The 17,804-nt window shown below is 48.8% G+C and overlaps 2 long non-coding RNA genes across 2 annotated transcripts; both read right to left on the reverse strand.

The window, feature by feature from the left end:
• Nucleotides 1-32: 32 nt before the first annotated feature.
• On the reverse strand, nucleotides 33-1,477 carry LOC119701767. Its single transcript, XR_005257173.1, has 3 exons — nucleotides 1,431-1,477; nucleotides 1,309-1,349; nucleotides 33-1,227 (listed from the first exon to the last, which is right to left on the reverse strand). It is a non-coding gene; the product is annotated as an uncharacterized LOC119701767 (long non-coding RNA).
• Nucleotides 1,478-9,822: 8,345 nt separating this feature from the next.
• Nucleotides 9,823-14,845, reverse strand: LOC119701642. Its single transcript, XR_005257113.1, has 4 exons — nucleotides 14,795-14,845; nucleotides 14,313-14,393; nucleotides 10,109-10,269; nucleotides 9,823-9,922 (listed from the first exon to the last, which is right to left on the reverse strand). It is a non-coding gene; the product is annotated as an uncharacterized LOC119701642 (long non-coding RNA).
• Nucleotides 14,846-17,804: the final 2,959 nt, after the last annotated feature.

Below are 17,804 nucleotides of genomic sequence, written 5' to 3' on the forward strand. Positions count from 1 at the left end.
GTAAAGCAGCATGATTGCATACAATATAAGCACACACAATGTAAACCAGCATCATTACATACAGTATAAGTACATACAATATGAGCCAGCATAATTGCATACAATATAAGCCAACACAGGTACATAGAGGATAAGTACAAACAATGTAAACCAGCATAATTGCATATAATATAAGCGCACACAGTATAAGCCACCATCGGTACAATATAAGTGATTTGAGATAACTCTCTGGAAGATTAATTCTTGAGCCGTCTACCCTTTGAGAAGATGGAACCTAGAGAACTAGTAGTCACATGAGGGTGTAATACACTCCCTATGGAAGTCCAAGAGAATGGCACGGGAAAAAAAGGCACTACCAAAGTTGAGAAGGAAGATGAATGAAAATATCTTGTGTACTTCTTCCTGGCTCAGAGAGTAAAAATGTAAAGATGCCGGAATAAGCGATATCCGGGGAGGAACGTGAGTAAAATGCGGCCGATATGATGCAGAATGATGCCGATAAAGCATCGAGATGTAACAAAGGCCTACAGCACAGAAGACAATGGACACGGACAACATAACACAGACATGGACAACATAACACAGACACGGACAACATAACACAGACACGAGTGGAAACCGCCTGGCAGTTTCACCTTATGGACCCAAGATTCCTAGCGCAAGATGAGCCACAGGCCGATGATGCCAAAGGAAAGAAAGCCCTAGGACAGCACGTGATGATGAAACGCAACTCCTTAAAAGAAGTTAGTGTCAGAGCAGTTAGGAGGATGCTCAAAAGGCTCAGTACGCCTAGAGAAGGAAGCGAAGACTGCCGGGTGACCGTGGCTATAGCTCCGAGCCTGAAGGTGAGCTCCTCGGGGGAAAGATCCACGACGACGCTGAGAGTCGAAGAAGGCTGACGACGCAAAGTTCACAGAGAAACGTTCAAAGAGAATGCAGAGATGGATCGGAACTACCCTGCCCGGCAAAGGCGCTGCTGAGGCTGAGGACAAGCCCTATCCCTTTACTTCCAAAGAGCTCCATCCCCCTACAGACCTCTCCGCTAAGCTAACATTAAACTGCCTCCTGTGATAGCAAAGGTTTTTCCCCTTCTCCCAACTACTCGCCCCAACACTTAGCTTTTGGAAGATGAGCGAACAAAATCCATCGTCGGTTGGATGTGGACATCAAGACGTGTGCTTCGGTGCAGCCGTTTCCAAACTTCGCCTACAAGCCTCCTCACGGTACCTAAGAGAAAACAGAAAAGGTGACTATTGCCCTCAAAATGAGTAATCCCCGGGACTCCTCCACACCACTGTCCCAGCTCACCTCAAATCTTGATTTGACTCCAGAGGCTGGCCCGAAGATACCTGCAAAAAGAAAAGGTACACGCTTAGCGTGCTGCTACGGAACGCTCACCCGTGAGTCATCCTGCCTAAACACCGACTCACCCGCTTGCCTCTGTTCCTTGGCACACCTAGGGCAGGGACAGCACCTGTAATGAAACAAAGCAAAACAGGATGCTGAGATACTGGGAAAACACAACCTCCCTGATCTGACAAGTATGCCACACCTATACCTAAAGCTTGCACCCACCTGGCATCGGGCATCCTTGGCCGGGAGAAGTTGCAAGGAGACCACCTAACAAAAAAACAGTGGATGCTTAGAGTTGCACCAGAAATTGAGGCCTCAGCAATAACAAATGCTGGCATCTTTTGATCACTGCTCACCTTGCCCTCCTCAACTTGACTGCTGCTCTCTGGCATAATTTCCTAAAAAAGAAACCAAAAAAAAAGGCAATGAACAGTGCTGCAACAGAGACACCATTTACACTTCCCCAGCAGACACAAACGATGACTGACCTGATCAGGGGAATCCTTCTGCACCTGAAGGAAAGTTAAGGCAAAAGTCAAAGGGCTGCAGGATACCTTCACAGCTCCAAACAGCTTGTGTCAATCTAGGAATACCACCTAGAGTCCGACTACAGCCCACGCTACAAATCAAGTCCCCGGGACTGGTCCTATCGCACCAGGCTACGCAGCGGGGCAGAGCAGCTCCGGCACAGATATGTGCACACACCCGTGACACAGGACGGGACGTGACAAACAACGGGGGACACAACAGGGATAGAAATCTCTTGGCAAGAAGGATGACTGCAAGGACCAAAAGAATGCAATATGAGATGACCGAGTCGAGAGCGATGGCGAGCTGATGAGGCTCAGAGAACCCTGGAGGAAGAAGATGATAACTGAAATATTTATTCCAAGAAGCTGCAAAGATGGATGCCTGTGAATCCTACGGTCAGAATCCTCTACCAGTCCTCACATTCTTACAACTCCTAATCTGCCGCAATGGATCCTTGCGGGGCGCAGCTGTCCATACAGCTCAGAACAAGACCTGAAAAGACATCTGACCGGATGCTTCTAAAGAGAGATGCGATTCTGATGCCTGTCTGAGCTCCCGAGTCAAAAGTTCTATGGCATCGGTGCCAGGCCAAGGAACGCAGAGATCACAGATGCTAAGAATGATGCATGGGTTTCTGACAGGCCCCTCAAAGGGCTAAGGAAAAAGGCATGAGATACCCAAACACACAGAACGCACAATAGACAAGTGACACGAGACACACCGGGACTGCTCTGCCCTGAGCATGTCAGCACTGTGATCAAAAGTGACACTTTCCCATTCAGTGGCCTAAGGGGCCGCTTCTTCCACATCCCCGTCTCCAAAGCGGACTCAAAAACTCCTCCTGGTGAGTCCCGACCCAGCACCCTGCTTTCATCCCCTCTATGGGTCACAGCCCTCTACTCATCTCAGACATCTGGGGATGCCGATCCATGTCTGGTGTGAAGGAATGCAGCCTCCCTGGCTGGGAAGTTCCTGCTGTCACTGGGCCGTTGTCTTTTAGACAGCTACATTAAAGAAAACCGAGCATCAATGCGTGATCTGGGCAGCACGTCGGCCAAAACCTAACAATTCTGCTGCTCACCGTTCTCCAGAGAATGCCCAGCTCCTCGGGCCACATGCTTTTGCTGCGCTCGGAGGCCACGCCGTCGTTGCAGGGTATGCCTGGGTTAAGAGGAGACGAGGTGATGTGGCATTGCTGAAACCTGAGCGGACCCTCCCTTCTCCTCCCTGCTTCCCCGACTCACCGCAACTCCATGGCTGTTGCCAAAGGAGACCCAGATGACACCTTTAAGTAAAAAAGGCAAAGGCTTCATCACCGAGTCCTGTAAGACTCCCAGAGGGCTCACAAGAGCAGCAAACCCGGTCCATTGGCCAGTGCGTGACGGGAGCTTTGCATACTCCGAGTGAATTACCTAAAGGACACAAACTACAATGGAGGCTTAGAGCTGCACCAAAAAGTGAGACTTGAGCACTAACAAAGGCTTCATTCCACTGGACACTGCTCAACTTGCCCTCTTCAACGTGACTGCTGATATCTGGCTTTACTTCCTAAAAATAAAAACAAAGAACAGTGCTGTAACAGAGTCACCATTTACCCTTCCCCTGCAAACACAAACAGTGACTGACCTGCTCATGGGAGCCCCCTAATCCAGGATGGGATGCTCTGCCATGGATTTTATCCTGCTGCATCTGAAAGAAAGTTAAGACAAGTCAAAGGACTGCAGGATAACTTCACAGCTCCAAACATCCTGTGTCAAACTAGGAATACCATCTAGAGCCTGACTACACCCCACCTTACAAATCTCAAGTCCCCAGGACTACTCCTATCGCACCAGGCTACGCAGCAGGGCAGAGTGGCTCCGGCACAAATATGTGCACACACCCGTGACACAGGACGGGACGTGACAAACAATGGGGACATAACAGGGATAGAAATCTCTTGGCAAGAAGGATGACTGCAAGGACCAAAAGAAAGCAATATGAGATGACCGAGTCGAGAGCGATGGTGAGCTGATGAGGCTCAGAGAACCCTGGAGGAAGAAGATGCTAACTGAAATATTTATTCCAAGAAGCTGCAAAGATGGATGCCTGTGAATCCTACGGTCAGAATCCTCTACCAGTCCTCACATTCTTACGACTCCTAATCTGCCGCAATGGATCCTTGTGGGGCCTGTCCATACAGCTCAGAACAAGACCTGAAAAGACATCTGACCGGATGCTTCTAAAGAGAGATGCGATTCTGATGCCTGTCTGAGCTCCCAAGTCAAAAGTTCTATGGCATCAGTGCCAGCCCAAGGAACGCAGAGATCACAGATGCTAAGAATGATGCATGGGTTTCTGACAGGCCCCTCAAAGGGCTAAGGAAAAAGACCTGTGACATGGAATACCCAAACAACACATAATGCACGATGGACAAGTGACACGAGACACACCGGGACTGCTCTGCCCTGCGCACGTCAGCACTGTGATCAAAAGTGACACTTTCCCTTTACATGGCCTAAGGGGCCACTTCTTCCACATCCGTCTCCAAAGCAGACTCAAAAATCCCTCCCGGTGAGTCCCAGCCCAGCACCCCACTTTCATCCCCTCTGCGGGTCGCAGCCCTCTACTCATCTCTCAGACAGGTGGGCATGCCAATCTGTGTCAGGTGCTAAAGAAAGCAGCCTCGCCATCTGAGCAGTCTCTGCTGGCACCGGGCTGTTGTATCTTATTCTGCCAAGAGAAAGAAAACCAAACATCAGTGCACAAGTTTAGCAGCACATCAGCCAAAACCAAACAAGTCTGCTACTCACCACATTCTTAAGAATGCCCAGGACCTCGGGCCACACGCTTTGGCCGTGCTCGGAGGCTGACGCCATTGTCACAGGATTAAGACACCATTGTCTGCCTAGATTAAGCAGAGACAACTTGATTTGGCATTGTTGAAACCTGAAAGGACCCTTGCGGCTGCTCCCTACCTCCCCGACTCACGACAACTCCTTGGCTGGCCCTGATGGCTACCCAGAAAGGACGGTGAATGAGAAAATTTAAAGGCTTCATCGCAGAGACCTGTAATACTCCCACAAGGCCCACATGTGCAGGAAACCCAGTGCATTGGCCAGTGTGTGACGGGGGCTGGACATACGCCGAGTCAATTACCTAAAACAAGCAAACGAGAATGGAGGCTTAGAGTTGCACCAGAAATGAGACTTAAGCAATAACAACTACTTCTGTACACAACTCAATGCTCACCTTGCCCACTTGGCCTTGACTGCTGCTCTCTGCCTTGACTTCCTAAAAATAAAAAAAGAGAACAGTGCTGTAACATAGTCACCATCTATGCTTCCTCTGCAGATACAAACAGTGACTGACCTGCTCATAGGAACCCACGAGCCAGGGATGGGGCGCTCTGACAAGGATATAATGCATCAGCACCTGAAAGAAAGTTAGGATATACACCAAAGGGCTGCAGGATAACTTCACAGCTCCAAACAGCTTGTGTCAATCTAGGAATACCATCTAGAGTCCGACTACACACTGCGTTACAAAGTTCATGTCCCCGGGACTTGTCCTATCACACTAGGCTACGCAGCGGGGGCAGAGCGGCTTCCGGCACACATACGTGCACACACCCGTAACACAGGACGGGACGTGACAAACAATAGGGACACAACAGGGATAGAAATCTCTTGGCAATAAGAATGACTGCAAGGACCAAAAGAATGCAATATGAGATGACCGAGTCGAGAGCGATGGCGAGCTGATGAGGCTCAGAGAACCCTGGAGGAAGAAGATGCTAACTGAAATATTTATTCCAAGAAGCTGCAAAGATGGATGCCTGTGAATCCTACGGTCAGAATCCTCTACCAGTCCTCACATTCTTACGACTCCTAATCTGCCGCAATGGATCCTTGCGGGGCGCAGCTGTCCATACAGCTCAGAACAAGACCTGAAAAGACATCTGACCGGATGCTTCTAAAGAGAGATGCGATTCTGATGCCTGTCTGAGCTCCCGAGTCAAAAGTTCTATGGCATCGGTGCCAGGCCAAGGAACGCAGAGATCACAGATGCTAAGAATGATGCATGGGTTTCTGACAGGCCCCTCAAAGGGCTAAGGAAAAAGGCATGAGATACCCAAACACACAGAACGCACAACAGACAAGTGACACGAGACACACCGGGACTGCTCTGCCCAGAGCACCTCAGGACTGTGTTTAAAAGTGACACTTTCCCTTTACATGGCCTAAGGGGCCACTTCTTCCACATCCGTCACCAAAGCAGACTCAAAAATCCCTCCCGGTGAGTCCCAACCCAGCAACCCACTTTCATCCCCTCTGCGGGTCGCAGCCCTCTACTCATCTCTCAGACAGGTGGGCATGCCAATCTGTGTCAGGTGCTAAAGAAAGCAGCCTCGCCATCTGAGCAGTCCCTGCTGGCACCGGGCTGTTGTATCTTACTCTGCCAAGAGAAAGAAAACCAAACATCAGTGCACAAGCTTAGCAGCACATCGGCCAAAACCAAACAAGTCTGCTACTCACCACATTCTTAGGAATGCCCAGGTCCTCGGGCCGCACGCTTTGGCCGTGCTTGGAGGCTGACACCATTGTCGCAGGGTCTGCCTAGATTAAGCGGAGACAACTTGATTTGGCATTGCTGAAACCTCAACGGACCGTCGCTCCTGCTCCCTACCTCCCCGACTCACCACAACTCCTTGGCTGGCCCTGATGGCTACCCAGATAGGACGGTGAATGAGAAAATTTAAAGGCTTCATCGCAGAGTCCTATAATACTTCCACAAGGCCCACATGTGCAGGAAACCCGGTGCATGGGCTGGCTGGTGGCGGTGGCTGGACATATGCTGGGTCAATTGCCTAAAGCAAACAAACGAGAATGGAGGCTTGGAGTTGCACCAGAAAGTGAGACTTGACCAATAACAACTACTTCTGTACACAACTCAATGCTCACCTAGCCCACTCGGCCCTTGACTGCTGCTTTCTGGCTTGACTTCCTAAAAATAAAGACAAAGAACAGTGCTGTAACATAGTCACCATTTATGCTTCCTCTGCAGATACAAACAGTGACTGACCTGCTCATGGGAACCCACAAGCCCGGGATGGGGCGCTCTGACAAGGATATAATGCATCAGCACCTGAAAGAAAGTTAGGATATACGTCAAAGGGCTGCAGGATAACTCAACAGGTGGAAACACCTTTTGTCAATCTAGGAATACCATCTACAGTCCAACTGCAGCCCACGTTACAAATCTCAAGTCCCCAGGACTACTCCTATCGCACCAGGCTACGCAGCAGGGCAGAGCAGCTCCGGCACAAATACGTGTACACACCTGTGACACAGGATGGGACGTGACAAACAATGGGGGACACAACAGGGATAGAAATCTCTTGGCAAGAAGGATGACTGCAAGGACCAAAAGAATGCAATATGAGATGACCGAGGAGAGGGCGACGGCGAGCTGATGAGGCTCAGAGAACCCTGGAGGAAGAAGATGCTAACTGAAATATTTATTCCAAGAAGCTGCAAAGATGGATGCCTGTGAATCCTACGGTCAGAATCCTCTACCAGTCCTCACATTCTTATGACTCCTAATCCACCACAATGGATCCTTGCGGGGCGCAGCTGTCTATACAGCTCAGAACAAGACCTGAAAAGACATCTGACCGGATGCTTCTAAAGAGATGCGATTCTGATGCCTATCTGAGCTCCCGAGTCAAAAGTTCTATGGCATTGGTGCCAGGCCAAGGAACGCAGAGATCACAGATGCTAAGAATGATGCATGGGTTTCTGACAGGCCCCTCAAAGGGCTAAGGAAAAAGACCTGAGACACCCAAACACACAGAATGCACAACAGAGAAGTGACACGAGACACACCGGGACTGCTCTGCCCTGCGCACCTCAGCACTGTGATCACAAGTGAAACTTTGCCTTTCAGTGGCCTAAAGGGCACTTCCTGCACATCCCCATCTCCAAAGCAGACTCAAAAACTCCTCCCGTTGAGTGCCAACCCAGCACCCCACTTTCATCCCCTCTCTGGGTCACAGCCCTCTACTTATCTCTGACATCTGGGGAACCCGGTCCATGTCAGGTGCAAAGGAAGGCCGCCTCGCCATCTGGGAAGTTCCTGCTGTCACTGGGCTGTTGTCTCGTAGTCTCCTACAGTCAAGAAAACAGAGCATCACTGTGTGATCTTGGCGGCACGTCGGCCAAACCCAACCATTCTGCTACTCACTGCTCTCCTAAGAATGCCCGGGTCCTCGGGCAGCACGATTGCGCCGTGCTCGGAGGCCACGCTGTCGTCGCAGGGTCCGCCTGGGTTAAGAGCGGACGAGGTGATCTGGCATTGCTGAAAACCAGAGCGGACCCTCGCTCCTCCTCCCCGCTTCCCTGACTCACTGCAACTCCTCTGCCATTGCCAAAGTCTACCCGGGTGCCACCTTTAAACAGAAAAAGCAAAGGCTTCATCACCTAGTCCAGTCGGACGTCCACAGGGCTCATGAAAGCAGCAAACCCGGTCCATCAGGTGGCTGGTGACGGGGGCCTGGCATACTCCGAGTGGACTGCCTAAAGCACACAAACGAGAATGGACGCTTAGAGTTGCAACAGAAATTGAGATCTCAGCAATAACAACTGCTTTTGTCCACTGCACACTGCTCACCTTGCCCTCTTCAACTTGATTGCTGCTATCTGGCTTGACTTCCTAAAAATAAAGACAAGGAACAGTGCTGTAACAGAGTCACCATTTACACTTCCCCTGCAAACACAAACCGTGACTGACCTGCTCGGCCGAACCCCTGCACCCGGAATGGGGCACTCCGCCATGGATTCTATCCTTCTGGATCTGAAGGAAAGTTAGAACAAAAGTCAAAGGGCTGCAGGACACCTTCACAGCTCCAAACATCTTGTGTCAATCTAGGAATACCATCTAGAGTCCAACTACAGCCCACGCTACTAAGTTCAAGTCCCCGGGACTGGTCCTATCGCACCAGGCTATGCAGCGGGGCAGAGCAGCTCCGGCACAAATATGTGCACGCACCCGTGACACAGGACGGGACGTGACAAACAATGGGGTCTCTAAACACAAACATCACTTTATACTACAAAGTGTGACACAATGATGAGAAAAGAGTTCCTGGCAAGAATAAGTAGTGGCAAGGACCACGAGGATGCCAAAAGAGATGACTGATGCTCAGGGGACAGTGGATGGAGGCAGCCCCTCTAAGGAGCAGAAGACTGGAACAGAGTGACCTGTTATAAGACCTGTTGGTCACAATGATCAAGGCGGCTGTGAGACAATGATATGTTTAGAATGTTCTCCATATCATACAATCTTTCGTGCCCCGGGACTTTACAGCTCACGGCTGGAAAGGATGGATGCTGATACAGCCGGGAACAAGGCCTCAAGAGGTCTGACTCGATGCTTCGGAGATGTGACTCGAGATGCGGCTGAGCCCGCCGGTAAAAGAACAAATGATATTGGCATCCTGCTGAGAAGCGCCAGCGTTCGAGAACCTAGACATGACAGCTGATGGTTTTGCTAAGGGCCTCGAGGGGAGAAGGCAGAGATATTGGATCCAAGGGACCCCAAAGACACACTAGGTAACACAGGACACCGAACAACACAACGCTGACCGGAACTGTTCTGCACCGCATACCCTACAGCTGCAATTGAAAGCAGAGCCTCTCCCTTTAGCTGTTCCACGGGACCCCTTAGAGGACATGTCTTCACCCTCTACAAATTTTTAAATCTGTCTAGGAATTTCCAAGCCACTACTCTCCTATCATCCCATCTCCAGGCTGTGGCCCCCAACTTATCTTTCGGATGACCGGTGAGGTGAATCCACGTTGGACCTGAAATGAGTCTGCCTCAGAGGGCCCTGTGATCCCTGTCAGCCTCTTGGTCAACTACAATAAAGAAAACCAGAAACAATGTATGAGTTCAGTGATATATGGGCCAAATCCCAGAAAATCAGCTACTTGCCCTCTCCTGAGTGTGCCTGGGTCCTCGAGTCTCCAGCTTCATCCTGAGTCCAAGGCTGTGGCACCTGGGTTAGAGAAAGGCAAAGTTTCTGTGACTGCAGTGTGCTTGTGTGCTGTAAGACATGTGAATGCCTCTGCTACGCTTGTGAAATGCCTTGGGGGGGCCCTCAAATAGACACCGTTTCTCACCTTGCTGCCTTCAAAACCCCCCACCACCCCCCACAATAACTCCTAACCAGATACATCCTCACCCTCCTGCTCCTAGTCACAATCCTCAACTTAATTGTAGTCTCAATCTCAAGCATCATCTTTGACACTGGGCGGATCCTTTTTGTGATGTGATGAATCTGCCACAAAAAGTGTTGCACTCGACGCAATCTGGATTTTCCGGAAGTTGCGCTCCTCCTCCAACCTAAAAACAACCAAGAACAAAACCAGAAACTACAAAAGAACTTTTCCACCCCTAAAAACACAACCCAAAATCATGACCTTAAATACTCCCTGTGTTCAATGCTGTATTCTTCACAGCATCTTCAAAGCCTCTATGACTTTAGATGCCTAAAAGCACCTGCTGGAAACAAGCTAAGATAAGCTGAAAGAGTCTCTTCACTGAAATGAGAGGAGAGCTCTTATCCCAGCAGATCCCAGAGAGGGAATGAAGCCCCTCTGCAAAAGCTGGGGTTAATATACCCCTGATTGGGCCCACCTCTCCTTCCCATGACACCCAGGAAAAGGGAGGGGGCAAATCCCACCAGGTATAAAAGCCCTCAGAGCAGCTACAGCTGTTTGGCTCCTCTGCCTTGAATTCAAGGGGAGTAAAGGGCTTGATATAGGAGAAAACTCTTCAGAGGAATGACAACGCTTTCTTTTTTGCTACAACTAATTGGAGCAAAAGGGCGGAAAACTGGTGAGAAATAAAACTTTGTGTTTAGGTAGCACAGCCAGACAAATTGGGTAAGTTGCTGTCAACTGACATAATTATTCTTTAGTGACTACTAAATATTATTTCATGTGTGACTAAGTAGGGTGGGGAAGAATACTAATGATATGAATAGTCTAAGTCTGCTTGGGACCTCTAATTAGGGCTATCTACATTATAAACAAAAATAAGAAAAATAATAGCCTCCCAGGCAGTGTAAGGGTTAGGTATGTGCCAGGCTCACCCTTCTCTGAGATATCTGGTCCTAGGGCACAGAAAGAAGTGCCCTGAAATGCACATTTAAACCCTTAAAATGCTGAAAAAGGCAGAGCTTCCTTCAAGTGAACCCCTTCAAATGAGAAAATGGGGCAGTTGCCTCCACTGAAACTGATACAATGGCAAATAAATGCCTTCTGCCCTTTAATTTAATCCCCTAAAATATTGGGAAAAGAGCAGGTTTTCTTACTGTAAATCTCTCCAGTGATGAAAAAAATAGGGATTTTTCCCTCAATCCAAACCCTTAAGAAGGAGAGATAGCTGGGCATCCCCCTCAGTTTAAGCCTTAGGAAAACAAAAAAGAGGGCGGTTACCCTTAAATCAAACCCATAAAAAACATCGTTAAGGTTTTCCCCTTCTATTTAAACTGGAAAATAATGGAAAATGGTGACTCCCTGTCAATTAGCCCCCCTAACAGCATAGAAAAGGCAGGATTCTTTCAACTGAGACCATTAAAATTGCAGGGGAAGCAGATTCCCTCACAATTTGAACACAAAAAATAGGGGAAAGGGAAGCTTTTTCCCTCCATTTAAACCCCTTTTCTCCTAATAACCCCTCTCTTTTCTGGGAGTACTGTGGAGGGTCTGAAGGCTCTGGGGAGGGACTGACACAGTAAAAGGGGAAAGTTGAAAGCTCTCCCCTGGAACCCCACATGCTGCCCGGCCCGCTCAGGTGCCGCCCCTTGGCGAGAGGGTTCTTCTCTTGGCATTTTCTCGAAGCGATGCTCCGTGCCCGGGTGGGTCCGGCTGCTCCCCTGTCCCTGCTGGATGCTCCGACCGTAGCTCTGGGAGGGACGCTCGGGATACCCCCGTTAGCCCCTCTGGACTAGCATCTCCCTGTGCGGGTGTGCCCGGGGAACCCCCTCAAAGCAGCTGGTCACACGGGGTGCTGCTAGACCTTGGACTGGGGGGTGAGGTGAAGAAAGGTCCTGTGCAGAGTTCCCTCCCCTACACAGCCTTTCATCTGCCCCTTAAACAATGTGGTGCTAGACTTTCCTTTTCAAGGAAATTAACAGTCTTTCCCTTCTGCGTGCCCAGGGCCAAAACTGGGATTCTGCCTCCAAAACTGCAGATGGCAAATGATTTCTGGCAGACCGCAGCTGCCGAAGCCGAGAACTCTCGCTGCCCTTGGAGTGCCACGGGCCTCTTGTGAACGGACGTCCGCACGCGGCGGGGGTGAGTTTGGCTTTATGGGGAAGAGGGCTGGCGTTCCTGTCCGGGGGCCTATGCCTGCTCTGCTTCCGAACGGCGCGGGATTTCTCCCGGAGTGGAGCTGCCCCCGCCTAGAACTCGGGCTGCCCTGGCAGTTTGCTGAGCGCCTCCTGCAAACTGGCATCGGGAAACTCGGGGTGTGAGTTTTCCTGTGTGGAATTTCTCACAGACCAAAGCTAAGGGCATCTAACCCTAACTTTGACCGCAAGGACTTAGCTGGGTCTAAAACTTACGACTTTCGGACCGAGAGCAGGGGACAGGACCCGCTGTGCTGCCGCTGGCCCCTTTCTAATGCATTGCAGCCCTAAAACTTTGCCTTTTCAGAGGGTGTGTCCTCTGACCCTGCCCGTAATCTTCAAAATATGCTAAAGATTCCTAAAATAGCTTTGAAAAAGCCCCAACAATACCCTAAAAAATCCCAGACAAGTCCTAAAAAACCTTCCAAAATCCCCTAAGTATGTTTAAAAGTTCTGGAACAAACCTCAAAAAAAACATGCTCAGCCTCCAAACTCTACCTATTGCTCTCTAGCCCTCAGATGTTGTCCCTATCTTTTTGCAGTGGTACTTGTTGTCCTCTGAGGGTTCTGTCATTGTCCTGGTGTGAGGGTTGCTGTCTTGTCACACCGGGAGGGTTGCGGTGTGGTCTCACTGTTGGGGTTGCTGTGTTGTGCTGCTGTTGGGGGAAAAGGCTGTTGGTAGGGGGACTGCTTAGGTTGAAGTCAGGGCTGGGGTGTGTGTACCTGAACTTGCCTCCTAAGCTGTACCCTGTAGCCCTGATTTCCACTGGACTGTCCAGCCCTCAGGTCCTCTCCCTTTACCCCTAAATCCCTCCCTCTACGCCCCAGCCTTCAGGCTCTGTGTCACCCTCAAGCCCCTTCTCAGCTGCCCTTCGGCCTCTGTGTTTCGTGCTGTGAAAAGACCCCAAAAAACCCTAAAAATTCCCTAAAAAAAGCCCTAATCTTCAAAATGTCCTAAAACCCCCCAAAGAATACCCTTAAAATACACTAAGAATACCGTACTTTTAAAAACCCCAGAACACCCCTAACAACCCCTAAATAGTCCTAAAAGAGCTCAAAAATAGCCCAAAAATCCTTAAAATGCCCTGACAAGACCTTTAAAACAGACCTAAAAATTCCCTCAGAAACTGTAGAAATACCCTATATCTAAAAAAGTCCTCCACATACCCTCAATAGTCCTAAAAAAGCCCCAAGAAGACTCAGAAACCCCCCTAAAAATTCTAAAAACTACTAAGAAAGCCCTTAAAATACCCTAAAAAGACCTCTTAAAAGCCCTGAAAGAGCCCTAAAATTATCCTAAACGTTCCCAGTAAATCCCTAAAAAACTCCCACAAACACAACCCTAAAATATCCTTTGCAACCCCTGAAAAAAGCTCTAAAAAATGCACAGCCCCCAACTCCTACCTTTCACTGTCTAGCCCACAAACATCATTGCTACCTTTTTACTACGGTCGCTGCCTTGTGCTGTTGTTGGGGAAAACTGGTGTCCTAGGGGTGCTGTTTGGGGTGAGCTTAGGGTTGGGGTGAGGGCTTCTGCAACTGTAGCCTAACCTTACCTATTACTCTGGGTCCTGTCCTTTTTACCCCTAACCCTCAGTGTAAGCTGCCCACTTGTCAAACCCCCCCTCTTTGCCCCTCAGCCCGGAATGTCTGTGTGTCACCCCAAGCCCTGCAATGTTGTCCCTTGGCCTCCTAACCTCTGATGGACGCTCTCCACCCGGGTAGGGTTGGTTTTTAGGGTGAGGTTAGGGGAGGTGTGAGTTCTGGTTCACCTGTCACCCTCAGGCACCCCCCACTTTTCCCCTCAAGGCTCTCCCCAAGCCTCTTCTTGTCACCCTCAAGTTCCCTAGAGTAGCCTCTCAGCATCTCTGTGACAATCTGGACCCACCAGTCGCTCCTAAAGACTCCTTCTGCCTCTCAGCTACCCCGATCCTCTGTCACCCTCCAGCCTACCCTCCTCAGCCCGCATCCTTTGTGACACCCTGCAGCCCAGCATCCACAGCGGCCAAAACCCGAAAATTCTGCTACTCACCATTCTCCTAAGAATGCCCGGCTCCTCGGGGCGCACGCTTCGGCTGCGCTCGGAGGCCGACGCCGTCGTCGCAGGGCCTGCCTGTATTAAGAAGAGATGAGGTGATTTGGTATTGCTGAAACGTGACGGGACGTTGGCTCGTCCTCGCTTGTTCTCGGACTCGCGGGGAGCGGACAGAGCGACCGGCACCGGCCGGGACCAGTGCAGCGCCCGCGCCGCCTCTTCCGCCCGCCGGCCCGGCAAAGCCCCCCTCGACTCCGCACGGCTGGCACCGCCTGCACGCCAGCCCGGCGCCGCCCCGCCGGGATTTTCCGGCACGCGGTCGCCTCCACCGTCTGGAGAGGGGCGCGCGCGGGGGCTAGGGGGGGTGCAGCCCTGTTCCGACGCCGCTCGCATGCCCCCGGCCCGTGCACCGCTGCGACCGCGCCCCTGCCGCCCGCCGAAACCGGCCCCGCCGGGCCGCCCTCGCCGCCGCCATTCACCTCAGCCACGGCGTCTCTTTACGCTTCTGAAACACCTTCGCCCCTCCCCTCTATTTACAGACACCGCCCCGCTCGCCGCTCGCTTCTCCCGCCCCTCGCCCTCCCCTCCCTCGGCAGCCGTCCTTCCCCCGCCCCCCCGGCGCCCAGCTGCGAGGGGCGGGGCGCTGGCTCGGGGGGGCTGCAGTACCGCGCTGTGTCCACAGGGCGGCAGCACTCCCGCCGGCCGCAGCCGGGGGCTGCCGCTCGCCTGGAGGGAAGGGGGGGCAAGAACAACAGGTGCGACCCCCTTCGAAAACTCATCAAAAATAAATGCCCCAAAAAAACCCGCACGAAAACTAAAAACACCCTGCCTTTAACCAAATAAAACCTCAAAACACCCTTTCCTTAAAATTATATTTAACTATTTTTTACATTTTTCAGATTCACATTTACATTTATAGTGTATATAAAAGTACAAATTATTTCTATTCTATATTACACCTATTGCTCATACTTATTTATATTTAAACTTTTGTATATATATCTATACATTTGTATATTAAGATTTAAATATATTTAGATTAGATTTATATATATATATTTCTAAATTTAGATTTCTATTCCTAAAATACATATGTTCTTTAAAACGAAACCCCTGCCTCTAACCAAAATCTGTACATATTTTTAATATTAATTATAAATGATAAAAAAACCCTGCCTCTAAACAAATAAGAACAAAAACCCATTTTATTTAAAAATATACTTAGTTTTATATTTATATTTTCCATAATTATACTCACACTTACATTTCTTTAATATTCATATATTTGATTTATAGATACATATATATCATAATGTAATACTATAGCTACAGTATGATTTACATTATGTATTTTATCAATTTCTAAGACTTAGAATTTTCTCCCTTTTATATTTTTCTATATCTTTATATATTTATGATACAGGTCTATATTTGGATTTATATTTTTAATCAGTATTTTTTTTTTATTATTTATAGTAAAAGCCCTGCCTATAACCAAACTTTTTTTAAAAATCCCACCGCTATTTAAAAAAAAATTATTTTTATATTTCTATTTTTTCATATTTCTATTCACATTTATATTTTATAGTGATGTATTCCATTTGCAGACGTAAATAGCATATAGCAAAATATAATTATATATATTCTAAAAAAATATCTATTTTTAATACTTATAATATCTAATTTTATTACTTATATTAACTTAGATTTTATATATGTATTTGTTCAATATTTCTATACTTAGATTTCAAGTTTTATAATTGTTATACATGTAAAATTAAAAAGCTGCCTAAAACCATATAAAAAAAAAACAAAGCCTTCATTTTTATCCCTATTTAATTATTTTTATATTATATTCTTCATATTTATATTCAATTTACAATTTGTTATATATCTTATAATATATAGATATACTATAGTTATCGATCTATTATATATTACACATAATATATTACAATATAAGAAGATATATAGAGTATTATTGGTAATATGAAGTGTATCTAGTTCTGTTATTTTGTATTTATTTCTATTTTATGCTTTTCTATATGTCTTTATATATTTATAATATATTCCTATTTTTACATCGTTGACGTTGCTGTTTATAATCTGTATTTATATATTTTACATAAACATCTAATGGACATAAAACATTATAATATTTTCCTGATATAATACAAAGTTATTTATGTTGCATGTTCTCTTTATTTATATTTATTTTATTTCAATTTTATATCTTATATTTATATTCCCATTTCCATATTTATATCTCTGTTTTGCTTATTTACACTGGTATGGCTGGGAGGCGGGGAGACGGGACAGGACGAAAGGGGACGAAACGGGAGAGGCACGGCACTACTATTATGATTTAAATAACACCCCTGCCTCTACCCAAATGCAAGCCAAAAAGAACCCCTTTCTTTTAAACAGCATTTTACTTTGAAAAGATGCCCTATTTTTACATTGCCATTCCCATTTCAAATGTCTATGGATGGGTAGTGCTGTCTGTAGTCTATATTAGGTCTCTTCGGCTACACTCGGCTGTTCTCGACAACACTCGGCTATGCCCCGCTCTTCGGCTGCACTCGGCTACGGTCGGCTATTATCGGCTCTTCGGCTAAAGCCGGCTATTATCGGCTGCACTCGGCTCTTCGGCTGCACTCGGCTACCGTCGGCTACGCTCGGCTCTTCGGCTGCACTCGGCTACTCTCGGCTACGCCCGGCTACGCTCGGCTCTTCGGCTGCACTCGGCTGCACTCGGCTTAGCTGGATTTGCGCGCCCTTTTTGCCGCCATCTTGAGAAGGTCAAACCAGTCCGCGACACGCCACACTCAACAGGGCGGCGGGGAGGGGACCTCGGCAGGGAGATAGGCGTTTAGCGTCAATGCCTGTCACAAACCCGCCGAAATACGCCCGCCCGCGGCGCCGCTGAGCAAACAGCCCGTCTCCAAGGTACCCGAAGCGCCACAGAAAATCCCGCTCGCGCCGCGCCGGCGCCGGTGTTCCGTTCCGGCAGTCCAGTAGACGGACCGCGGTCCTCCGATTTGCGCGCCTTTTTTACCGCCATCTTGAGAAGGTCAAGCCCGTCCGCGACACGCCGCGCTCGCCCTGCCGCCCGCCGCCGCACACAGGCGTGCCCGCCGAGCGCCGCTCGGCCGCCGAGCGCCGCTCGCCTGCACTACCGCGCTCTGCCCACAGGGTGGCAGCACCGCCGCCCGCCCCACCCCACGCCGCGGCGCTGCCGCCGGGGAAGGCGGCAAAAACCGGCAGCTGCCACCGCAACGGGAGCCGCCCCCGGCAAAAAAAACCCTCCAGAATCAATGCCCCCCCCGACAACGCGAAAGGAGAAAAAGAAAAAAAAAAAACAAAAACAAAACCCTGCCTCTACCCAAATGAAAGCCAAAAAGAACCCCGTTCTTTTCAACTGCATTTAAGTTTGAAAAAACGCCATATTTTTATATTTACATTCCCATTTCCATTTAAAATGTCTAT

Source organism: Motacilla alba, chromosome 5, assembly GCF_015832195.1.
Source record: "Motacilla alba alba isolate MOTALB_02 chromosome 5, Motacilla_alba_V1.0_pri, whole genome shotgun sequence".
NCBI classification, from domain to species: Eukaryota; Metazoa; Chordata; class Aves; order Passeriformes; family Motacillidae; genus Motacilla; species Motacilla alba.